Here is a 12,676-nt window from a genome sequence, read left to right on the forward strand (position 1 = left end):
GTACTGGATTTCTAAGACTTGAACTGGGTAAAAAATTTAGGACATTTCTATCCTTTTGTAGACTAGCTCTATAATTACATGAAGATAGATATCATAAAGTTCAGGAAACTTAGGTTTTCTAGAGCATTTTTAGATATAGGGCTAGTTACAAGAGGAAGACTGCCCTAAGGAGTTTTAACCTCAGTCTGTCTCTCTTCTTCCCTTCTCTCTCTCTCTTTCTCACACACACACACACTTTATTTTATTTTTGAGACAGGTACCTGAAAAATAAAATGATATATGTAACATATGACATAAACAGAAGATACAGGAAGAAAACAAACTGTCAATAATTAAAACCAAATATTCAACATCACTAATAACCGAGGTCGTGAAAATAAAACCACAGATAAGGAACTGATACACATAAAAGCACAACATAGTATCCTATGCTTGGTAGGAAAACATGTTTTCCTAAGAACGATTAAATGTTAGATAAACATTGTGAAAGCAATATACATAAATTTTAAAATTTTGACATAATATTAATAGTTTCTTCTATGAGAATTTATCCTAGGGAAGTATCATGGATTTGTACAAAGATTTATGACAAAGCTATGAATTACAGCAGCACAGATCTAGATAAAAATTAAATGGCCATTAATAGGGATTTTGGAAACATAATATTCTTATATAGTATACTATTAAAATTATGTTTTAAAATTATATTAAAACTTTAAAAGTCTAACTTGAACTTTATTAAAATGGAAAACTTCTGTTTTTCAAAACAATATTAAGAGAATTGAAAGACAAGCAAAAATGTGATAGAAAATGTTTGCAAAACACACATCTAACAAAGGACTTGTTCACAAAATGTTAAAAGAAATCTTGGAGATCCTTGATGGCAGAGGAAGCTACACTCACCTCCCCCTAGGACCTAACTGGAATTACAACTAAAATATAGAACAATACAACTGAATAACCAATTGAGGACTAGCTGAACAGAAATCTTATAACCAAGGATTTACAGAGGAAGCCACAGCAAGACTGGTAGAAAGGACGGAAATACATAAGGGGCAGGTCTTGCTCCCAAGAGCAGTGGCTGAGATCCTGGAGGGATATCTGAACTGAAAAGGCTCCCCCTCAGAAGTGTGGAGTCTCAAACCCACGTCAGACTCCCCAGTCCAGAGCACCAGAGCTGGGAAGAGGTACCTACACAACATCTGGCTGTGAAAATCAACAATGATTCTGTCCACCAAGGAGAGATGCAAGTCTGCTAGAGACACTGACAACTTCTTAAAGGGCCAATGCACAAAATCTCATTTAATTAAGGTCATTTACCCTGGGCTCTGGCAGAGGGGTGGTGGAGCAGATGAGAGTCACATGAGGAGAACCTTGGGTTTGGAGCTCTGGGGGGAGAGTTAAAGAGACAGTTGCCAGGATCTCTGTAATGAGTCCCTCTCCCACACAGCCATCTTTCTTGGGTAGAGCCCTCCCCTCCTTAAGGCATTAGCCCGGGTGAATGCTATAGCCCACTCTCTGGACTACTTGTCTCTCCACCCTGTGAAGCTCATATGCTGCTGAGAAAGTCAGCTGGCTTGAAAGGCGTATAGAGGTCTGGGCAGGCTCAGGGTGTGTCAGTGACTGAGTTGTATGGCTCTGAGCTGCAGGCCAGTCCTCCATTCTTCCTCCATGGCTGACCACCTCTTCCCCTCATGGGAGATCCACTGGCTCTACCCTCCTTACTCCAAACTGACCTGCTCTGCTGAGCTCAGGCTCCCAGTAGAATCTGGGACAGCCTGAGTTGTGTGGTTTTAGGTTGGGGGGTCATTGTTCCATTGCATGCCAAGCAGTGCAGAGCCCTCCCTTCACATGGCCAAATCTAGGTCTTTTGGGGCCTGATAAACTCTTCAGGACTCACCCTGATGACTTCCTGAGACCCTGCCCCACCACAAAGGTCTGCAAGCACCTGGAAGGTGACACCTTCATTTGGTATACACTAGGACTTTTGCTGAGTGCCATTACATCCAGCACTGCCAATGAGATTGAACCTGTACCAATCCACAAAACACCACTCACCCCACCTGGTGACATGCAACTTGAGTACTGACACAAGCTCTTTCAGTGACTAAGCTTGACATGTAGCCAGCAGGCAGAGGCAGGTACAGGCAGATTTCAGAGTACCTTGGGCCTTTTGCTGACCTGCACCTAGACTTGGTGCTGGTGGAAGCCAGTGTTGGTGCACATCTTGGTCCTTCCCATGCACAGCTAGGCCAAGCAGAGACAGCCACAAACTGTGAATTACTTTATAGCCTCAAACAAGTTGTCCAGGGCCAGTCACATCAGCATCTGACATTGACCTACACCAGGGTCCCTCCCAAAAGGCCCCAGAACCAACATGCCCAATGGCCAGTTTCAGACAAATTAGAGCAAGTTCCAATTAGCCTCACAAGTGGCATATCAAAGGGAGATCTTGGCAGGCACAAGACTCTGCTGAGGCAAATTCTGCTTTACATGGTTAGCACCTACATAGTAGCTCAAACACTGTGGTTCTGTCGATACTCATTGTAAGCCACCCTGAAGGTCAATCTTATGCACAAATAGAGCAATAAAAATCAAGACTCAATTACAACATGATGGATCATATAACTCACACAAGGGACATTACTGGAGCACCCAGCTCAGGTGATCAAGGAAATTGCACCACTGGGTCCCACAGGACACCTATTACACAAACTTGGAGACAGATCTACCTAATACATAGAAAATGCAAAGAAGCAGCCAAAATGGGGAGACAAAGAAACATACCCCAAATGAAAGAACATGATACATCTCCAGAAAAAAAGCTAAATAAAATGGAAGCAAGCATTTTACAAGATATAGAGTTCAAAAGAATGGTTATAAGGATGTTCAGGAACTTAGAACTACAACAGCATAAAAAAAAGCATGTAAAAACAATATAAAAGAATCAATCATAAATGAAGAATATGGTATCTAAAATTAAGAATACACTAGAAGAAATGAAGAGTAGGTTGGATGAAGTAGATGATTAAATCAGTGATTTAGAAGACAAGGTAGCAGAAAACACCCAATCAGAGCAGCAAAAATAAAAAGAAAATTAAAAAAATGAGGATAGTTTAAGGGACCTTTGGGACTATACGAAGTGTAACAACATCTGCATCAGAGGGGTACCAGATGGAGAAGAGAGAGAGAGCAAGGAAGGAATTGAGAACTTATTTGAAGAAATAATGATTGAAAATTTCCTAATCTGGTGAAAGAAAAAGACATAAAAGTACAGAAATCACAGAGTCCCAAACAAGATGAATCCAAAGAGTCACACACCAAGATACATCATAATTAAAATGGCAAAGGTTAAAGACAAAGAGAAAGAGAGTAGTTACTTACAAGAGAGCTCCCATAAGAATGTTAGCTGATATCTCAACAGAAACATTTCAGGCCAGAAAGGATGGGCATTAAATATTCAAAGTGATCACAAGCAAGGTCCTACAACCAAGACTATTCCGCTCAGCATGGCTATCATTTAAAATAGAAGGAGAAACAATGAGCTTCCCAGACCAGAAAAAACTGAAGGGAATTTGTTAACGCCAAACCAGTATTACAAGAAATTTTAAAGGGACTTAAGACAAAAAAGGGAAACAGAAAAAAAGGAGAAACATTTTGTAAAAATAAAATGGCAATAAAAGCATATCTATTAATAAACATTTTAAATGTAAGTGCAAATGTGAAGGCATAGGGTAGCTGAATGGATAAGAAAATAAGGCCCACATATATGCTGTTTTCAAGAAACCCACCTCAGGACAAAATATAAACACAGACTAAAAGTGAAAGAATAAAAAAATATTTCATAGAAATAGAAATAAAAAATAAGCTTTGGTAGCCATATTTACATTAAACAAAATAGACTTTAAAACAAAGGCTATATTAAGAGACATTGAAGGACGCTAGATCATGATAACAGGATCAATCCAACAAGAGGCTATTACCCTTCTAAACATTATGCACCCAACATAGGAGCACCTAATTATATAAAGTTAATCTTGATGGACATAAAGGGAGAAATTGACAGTACTGCAGTCATAACAGGGGATTTTAACACCCCATTGATATCAATGAAAAAGTCTTCCAGACAGAAAACGAACAAGGAAATAGTGGCCTTAAATGACACACTAGTCAGGATGGATTTAATTGATATCTTCAGAGCATTTCACCCTAAAACAGGAGAATTTACATTCTTTACAAGTGCACATGGAATATTTTCCAGGATAGACAACACGTTAGGACACACAACAAGTTTCAGTAAATTTAACTCTGTGGAGGGCATGGTCAAAAAATTAGAGTGTAGATCGTGTATATCTCAGAGATACATTCAACACTAATATATGCTGAAATGCAAAATAAAAAACTTAAAAATGTGTGCTATAGACAAACTGATGGCTTAAATGTTATGGCTTATCATTAGTCACATATAAATACACAGCTAGTCATATGTAATACACCTGATATATGTAACAATATTTAAGAAAAGAAACGTGTTTGTATGTCTCAGATCAGCCACTACCTCTGCAGGGTTAAGAAGATTGAAATCATATCAGGCACCTTCTCTGACCATAAGGTATGAAACTAGAAATCAATCATGAGAAAAAACTAAAAAACACACAAAGACATGGAGGCTAAACACTATGCTATTAAACAATGAATGGATAAAAACGAAATCAAGGAAGAGATCAAAGGATACCCTGCAACAAAGAAAAATGAGAACACAGCAACCCAAAACCTATGGGACACAGGAAAAGCAGTCCTATGAAGGAAATTGATATAATTACAGGCCTACCTTAAGAAACAAGAAAAACCTAAAATAAATAATATAGCTTTACCCTTAAAGGAACTATTAAAAAAATAACAAAGGCCGAAATGAGTAGAAGAAAAAATATAATAAAGATAAGAGCAGAGGGAATAGACATGCAAATCCAGGAAGCACAGAGTCCCAAATAGATGGATGCAAAGAGGCCCGTTCAAAGACACATCATAATTAAAATGCCAAAGATTAAAGATAAAGGGAGAATCTTAAAAGCAGCAAGAAAACAGCACTTAGTTACCTACAGGGGAGTTTCCATAAGACTGTCAGCTGATTTGTAAAAAGAAACTTTGCAGTCTAGAAGGGACTGGCAAGAAATATTCAAAGTCGTGGAGAGAGGGGACCTACAGCCAAGATTGCTCTACCCAACAAAGCTATCATTTAGCATCAAATGGCAGATAAAGAGCTTCCCAGACAAGGAAAAATGAAAGGAGTTCATTATCACCAAACCATTATTATAGGAAAAGTTAAAGGGACTTATTTAAGAAAAAGAAGATCAAAACTATGCACAATAATATGGCAATAAATACATAACTATCAACAATTGAATCTGAAAACAAAACAAAACTAAGCAAACAAGAAGAACAGTGACAGAATCATGAATACAGAGAGCATTTTGATGGGTGCCAGAATAGCCATGGGGATGTAAAGTACAGTACAGGAAATGGAGTAGACAAACAACTTGACCCATGGACATGACAATGGTGTGGGGGTTGCCTAAGAGAGTGGGGAGTGCTGCATTGAGGGGGCCAAAGAGGAGAAAGTTGGGACAACTGTAATAGCATAACCAATAAAATATAATTTAAAAAAGAAATAGTCTAAAAAATAATACAAAATATCAATGAAACCAAGAGCTGGTTCTTTGGAAAGATAAACAAGATTGACAAACTTTTAATCAGACAAATAAAGAAAAAAAGAGAGAAGATCCAATTAAATGAAATCAGAAATGAAAGAGAAGTAAAAACTGACACCAAAGATTAAAAAAGGAATCTTGAGAAAATATTACAAATAAGTATATGCCAACAAATTGGACAACCTGAATGAAATGGATAAATTCCTAGGAACATATAACCTTGAATACTGACTCAGAAACAACCAGAAAATCTGAATAGACATATTACAAGTAATGAAATTGAAGCAGTAACAAAAAAATTCCCAACTAACAAAAATTCTCAAACATTCAAAGTAGAACTAACACCTATCCTTCTGAAACTATTTATTTTCTTAAAAAGCACATGTCTTTTAATCCTCACCTGAGAATATATTTTTACTGATTTTAGAGAGAGGAAGGGAGGGGAGTGGGGGAAGAGAGAGAGAGAGAGAGAGAGAGAGAGAGAGAGAGAGATTAATCTTCTGCCTCCTGTATGCACCTTGACTAGTGCTTGAACCCACAATCCAGGTATGTGCTCTGAGAATTGAACCTGCAACCTTCTGGTTTATAGGATGATGTTCCATCTGACTGAGCCAGGGTCCTTTTCAAACTATTAATATGAAACATTTATATTTTCGGTATATACGTCTTTTAATTTGTGCAGAAAACATTACTATTAATTTTAAAATTTGAATTGAAAATATATATGAAAATAGACAGACTATAAGCACCAAATTATCAGCAGTGATCATCTCTGGGTGGGTAAATTTTGAAAAAAGAGATGGAATATTAAAAAAATATTTCTGACTACATAAAGTGAGCATAAATTATCTGCGTAACTAGTAAAGGACACGCAAAAATATATTGCAAGAAAGAGGAAAAACAATGCATCTACCAAACTCAGACTTCTGAGAATTACCTTGTGTCTAGAAGTAACACCATAATTGTTTAGGTCAACCTTGTTCCCCTCCTACCTTCATTGGATCCTGCTCTGTTGCTGTATTATAATATCTCTAGGGACAATCTCCCATTTTTACAGAAACTTCATTTACTATTGGGCTGAACAAATAGTTCATTTAGTTTTTCGGTAAAATAAAAGACACATTTTTCATTTTCACCAATAAATTTATGATTTGGATATTTTGAGTATGTCGACTATCTCCTGCATGGTATAATATTGATGGTTCTCAATTAATATCTTGATTAGGTTGTTATCAACTTCAACTGTTCTACCCGACTGTGGAGCATCATCCAGCAAGAAATCTCTAGCACAAAACTTCCCAAACCACTTTTGATACATTTGATCAGTCACAGCACCTTCTCTATACGCTGCACAAACCTTGTTTCTTTTTTCTTTTTTTTTTTTGCATTTCAGTTGCATTTTTACTTTTTCTGAAATAATAAAGCATAACATGCTAAAATGTTGCTTATTTTCTTTCATTTTCAATATTAAAATAGCTACACAAAAATTCACCAGTTTTGATGTTTTTTTAAAGTACTTTATTTATGTATTTTTTTGAGAGAGGAGAAGAGAGAGAGAAAGAGAAGGAGAGAAACATCAATGTGTGATTGCCTGTCACATGCCCCAACTAGGGATCTGGCCTGCAACCCAGGCACGTGCTTTGACTGGGATTCGAACTGGTGACCCTTTGGTTCACAGGCTGGCATTCAATCCACTGAGCCATACTGGTCAGGGTGATAAGTTTTTAAAAATGCACACTAATATGACAGCTGTCACAATACAATCTAACAAAACTATTTTGAATGAAGTTAAAGACAACTAAGTGCTACTGCAGCCATTGTATGGAAAAAAGCAAACGAACATTTTGGCCAACCTAATGCATACTAACCTTGGTAATTTCTCTGAAGATATATTTTCCCTAGGAGCTGTAACAGAGTTTCCTACCATTCCCTCTATGAATGCTAAGACACATAAGGCACATTGATCTTCCCCTTCTTCCCCTAGATAAGATGCTCATACAATAGCACACATGTACTTGTTTACATTCCTGCATGTGCACACACAAACACACTTCAGACACACATACACATTTTTGTCTGCTCTTCAAACAGTGGTCTTTTTAATGATTTTAATATAACTCAACAAAACAATGTCCATGATGGGAGTAGACAGAACATGCATCCTATCCAAAAACTGAATGGCTAGTAGCAGCCAAGGAGGAGGCTGAAACCTCCTCAAAACCACAAGTCAGGACTGGGAATCCCCAAGCGTAGTAACTACCAAAAGAAACTCAATTTCGAAAAAAATTACTTTATTGGTAACAAAGTCAATTCTCAGCAAAACTGACATCCATTTCTCTATTTTTCTGATGGATATTATATGTCATTGTTTTTCTGTATTATTTGACAAGATCTTACTTCTGTATCCAACTTTTAGAATTTATGGCTGCTTTATTCCAAATAATAAATCTTCAATAATTGCATTATTTTTTTAATTTAAATTTCATATTCTGAAATGCTGAAAATCTCATCAATTCCCCAAGGCATATTCAGTAAGTGTCAATTCATCTAAATTAAAATTTATAATGAAAAACATATTAACTTTATAAAATCAATAAAAAGCTGACTAGTCAATAGTTAACAGATATCCATAAAAATCTATAAAAATGTTATCCATATAAGTTAGCCTAAAATAGAGAAATGGTTTACTGAATAATTATCTTCTTTTAGCTATCATGTATCGAGTACTAACTATGTACCAGGTACCATCTTGTGTGTCTATGGATCATCTGGTCTAACGTACACCCTCTAAAGTACTAATTTCATTTTATAAGTGAAGAAATTGGGATATAGAAGTTATATAATTTGACTCAAGTCACAGGTACTGAAAATGAAAGCTAGAGTTTGGACTGGGCACATTTATTTCAGAAATCAATCTCCTAACCTTGAAGACTACAATATTGGTAACATCAAATAGAAATATAAAATAAGGAATTGAAGACTGATTTATTGGGAGGGAGGTAGTTTTCTGAAAAATCAAAAAGCATTATTCAGAAGTTGCTTGGGATAGAGATCAAAGACAGTGACTCTTCCACACTTTCATGAGTTTATGGTAAATGTTTTCTACATCACAATATTAATAGATTAATACCAAGTCACTTGATAGGTTTATTTCACTTAATTGTTCACAAACACTGTGTCAGGAAGTTATATTTATTATACAAGACCCTCACTGATACCAAAACCCACATTTGCTCAAATCCCTTATGCACAATGACATGGTATTTGCACATAACCTACATTTGCATATCGACTACAGCATGGTATGGCTACACCTGATTTTTTTTTTTTTTTTTTTTTAGTGGATTCAGCATAGTGCTTGGCACATAATAAGTTCCAGTTTTGCGTTTTGAAACTTTCTGGTATTTTTTAATCAAATATTTTTGATCCACAGTTAGTGAATCCATGGCTGTAAAACCTATGGCTTTGGAGAGTTGACTTTGTCTCTTTTTGTGAAAGTTCTAACAGCAAAAAGAAGCCCATTTAAAACTATATTTTAATTACCAGATAGTAACACATTTATAGTTTCTTTTTATCTACATATGTAATAGTATTTAGAAATTTAGCATGCATCTTTGGTTTACATAAAACAAATTACACTCCATTACCATGGTTTATAATACTCTCAAACACTCAAGAAGGCCAGTTTTAAAAAATGAAAGATAGGATAATTGGCTAGATTACATTCTGCTTTGATGTGTTACATTTTGCTGTGATCATTCTGATTGGTCAAGGAATCAAGAAACATCTGACAGGTCCAGGCAAATATTGGAATATATTAAATTAAAAACAAAATACTATTATTCATACTTAAAATTGATCTACTAATACCCAGCCCGATCACTAAGTCAAAATTGATGAAACAGCTAGGTCCAATCTCTCATCCTGCTCAGTATAAATAGTTCATGATAATATTTTACCTACTATTGTTTACTTGCATGTAAACTGATAATATCAGAGAGCATCAGAGGAGGAAAAAATAAATGAATCAAACTATGGTTTACGAAGGGATACTGTTATGCTTGTTCTCTGGGGAAGGCTGTATCTCAAGCACACCAATTTCCCCCCGTAATGTTTTATAAAACGTAGCCTTGAGCATATGAAGGGCCCCTTACTGTCTTTTCTTACAGCAACATATCAAACAAGTATCCAGGAATCTTTAGGTAAAGAAACATAAGAGGGACTATAATAATACTTGCCATGCTGACCTCAAAAGAATATTTATATAATATTATCAAATATTTCCATTTATTAATCAAATTTTGAACAATTCCTTTATGCTAGGCATATTTCCATGGCATGGGAATACAAGGATGGCTACAAAATAATCTTGGCATCCTGGGTTGCTCAGGGTAATGGCAGACAGGAAGGGAAATGATTTCAGTTGCTATAGCTTTAGTACTTGGACAACAATTAGAGTAAGAGGTTATGAAAGACTTCTTCTTGGAGAAGCTGATTATACATTATCCAAAATGATGAGTAGAAATAGCTCAGTTCCTCCCAAACCCTCAATACTTATTAAATTTTTAGTTCATATAATGCACTGGAGGAATATTTAGATCTCAATAGTTTCTTAGCTTATTAAAAGGTGTGTTAGTAGCAGAAATTTCTCTTTTTTTTGGTATAAATTTTGGGATAAATATCTGTTTACTTGTAAATAACCAAAACTAGAGAATTTTCTATGGAACTATTTGTTCAGAAGTTTGCTTCCAATTTTTTGCTGCGATGTGGAGATCAGCATTTATTTATTTCAGAGAGTATTTGAGTCAAGAGTGCTTCCATCTGGCCCAGCTTTCTTTAGAAAAATACGTATAGGGCTCTAAGTGATTGCTCACAATAAAGACTAATTTCCCCTCTGTGTAAAACTTCCAAGTTTTAGCTCAACTAGCAACAATTATCTTCAGACATTGAGGTGATAAAGAAAAGGATGTACACATCTTGATTTATTCAGATTATAAATTGACATTATGCATTTTTAACTGAGACACTTTTAAAGTATATTGCCACAGAAGGAAATTCTCAAACATGCCGTACCATGGATGACCTTGAAGACATTAAGTTAATCACAAAAGGACAAATATTGCCTGCTTCCCCTTAAATAAGATACCTAAAAATCCAGTTTCCAGAGTCAGAAAGCAGAAGGGGGTTTGTCAGAGCCTGGGAGGTGGGAGGAGTCGTTGTCGTTGGCAGCCGTCCGTCTCGAGAGACGATGGTGTAGCTTCTTAAGTGTCTATCTGCACCGCCGAGAATGGCTGTGCAGTCCGACTCGGGAGTGACACGGTATCTGTCTCCTCCCGTGTTGAATCGACATCTTGCGATGACGCTGGAGTGTCCTCTCCAGTGAAGCTGAAGCTACAGAGCCTGGGCAGGGTGATATGGAGGGTCTGCTGTTGCCCATGCAGCTGACCCCCCCTCTCTTCGCAGCTGAAGGGCCCAAGGGAAAGACGGAGTCAATACAGCTTGGCTTCAGGTGCGCCGCAGGAGTTGCCGGTGTTGACTACAACGTCAAACCGCCTTAGGGACTCCGGCTCCGGATTTTCTGTCGGGGTTTACTCCCTTAGCCTTTCCCCTGAAGAGGTATGCCGCAAGGCAGCGGAGGTTTTTTGGAGTCAGAGTTTTCCTTCTCTGATGTGCCCTGACTGGAAGATCGAACCAGCGACACTTAGCTCGCAGGCCGACGCTCAATCCACTGAGCCAAACCAGCCAGGGCTGGTGGGAGGAGTGGGGCATGAATATTTAGTGAGTACGGGGTTTCAGTCTTGGAAGATGAAAAAGTTCTGAAGATGGGTGGTGGTGTTGGTAGCAGAACAATGTGAATGCACTTAATGCCACAGAACTGTACTCTTAAAACTGGTTAAAGATAAGAAAACATATGAAAGATTAAATCTCACTGGAAAGGTAAACATATGCTAAAGGTAGTGAATTAATTCCTTGTAAAGCTAGTATAAAGGTTCAAAGACAAAAGTAGTAAAAGTAACTATGATCCCAATAATTAATTAAGGGATACAAAAGGTAGAAAGTAAAACGTGACATCAAAAACAAAATGTGGTAGGAAGAGTAAAAACGTTGAGCTTTAGAATGTGATCAAACTTAAGTTGTTCTCCTCTTTTGTTTTTTTATGTTTCGTATTTGGTTTTCTTTCTTGTCTGATGAATTTTCACTTTTATCCTCCATCTTTCTAATTTTATTTTCCTCATGGTTTATTTTTCCCTATTCCCTTTAACGCATTTTAATTGACTTTATAAACTCCTTTACGTACCCATTTCCATGTTAATTCTTTGTTCTTTTTACCTCAGCCAATTCAATCCTCATAGCTTTGTTTCACTGAGAAAGTACAACTTTTCTAGAACTCATCATACTTTTTTTATAATAACTGACTCTGGGAAATGATTTTTACTTTTGAGTCCTTAGCTTGGTGGTTTCATTTTATTGGGTCTAGATTATTTTGAATGATCCCTCTATATTTTTGTTATTTGTTCATTGGTTCTTTTCAAATGAAATACCCAGATATCCAAATGTGTGTAGTCTTTGGTTCCTCTCATTGTTCCTGCGGGCAATGGCTGAACTCTTCCTCAGAATAGCAGCTGGAGGGCAGGTTAGTGTTTATGGTTTCCAGACCAATTCTAATTTTTAGCCCAGAACTACTTCTGCCTCCACTTCTAATTCTCTGATCCTTGAATTATCAAAATTTATCAAAATCTATAGTTTTCAAGATTGCCTGCTCCAATCCACTTCCCAAGTCTGCTTTTACAAACAGCAGTGGAAGCCACTCTTTGGTCAGCCTCCCTTGTCCTGTTAATTGTTAAAGTCATGATGGGTGTTACTAAATTCTGCCATCAATGGATCTTATAAAAGGGGGCTACACACAATCCAAATACAATATTAACTACTAGTTTTGTTTATCTGTATAAGGAGCAAAGACAGGATTT

This window comes from Furipterus horrens, unplaced genomic scaffold (assembly GCF_987537825.1).
Source record: "Furipterus horrens unplaced genomic scaffold, mFurHor1.1.pri manual_scaffold_4, whole genome shotgun sequence".
Taxonomy (NCBI): domain Eukaryota; kingdom Metazoa; phylum Chordata; class Mammalia; order Chiroptera; family Furipteridae; genus Furipterus; species Furipterus horrens.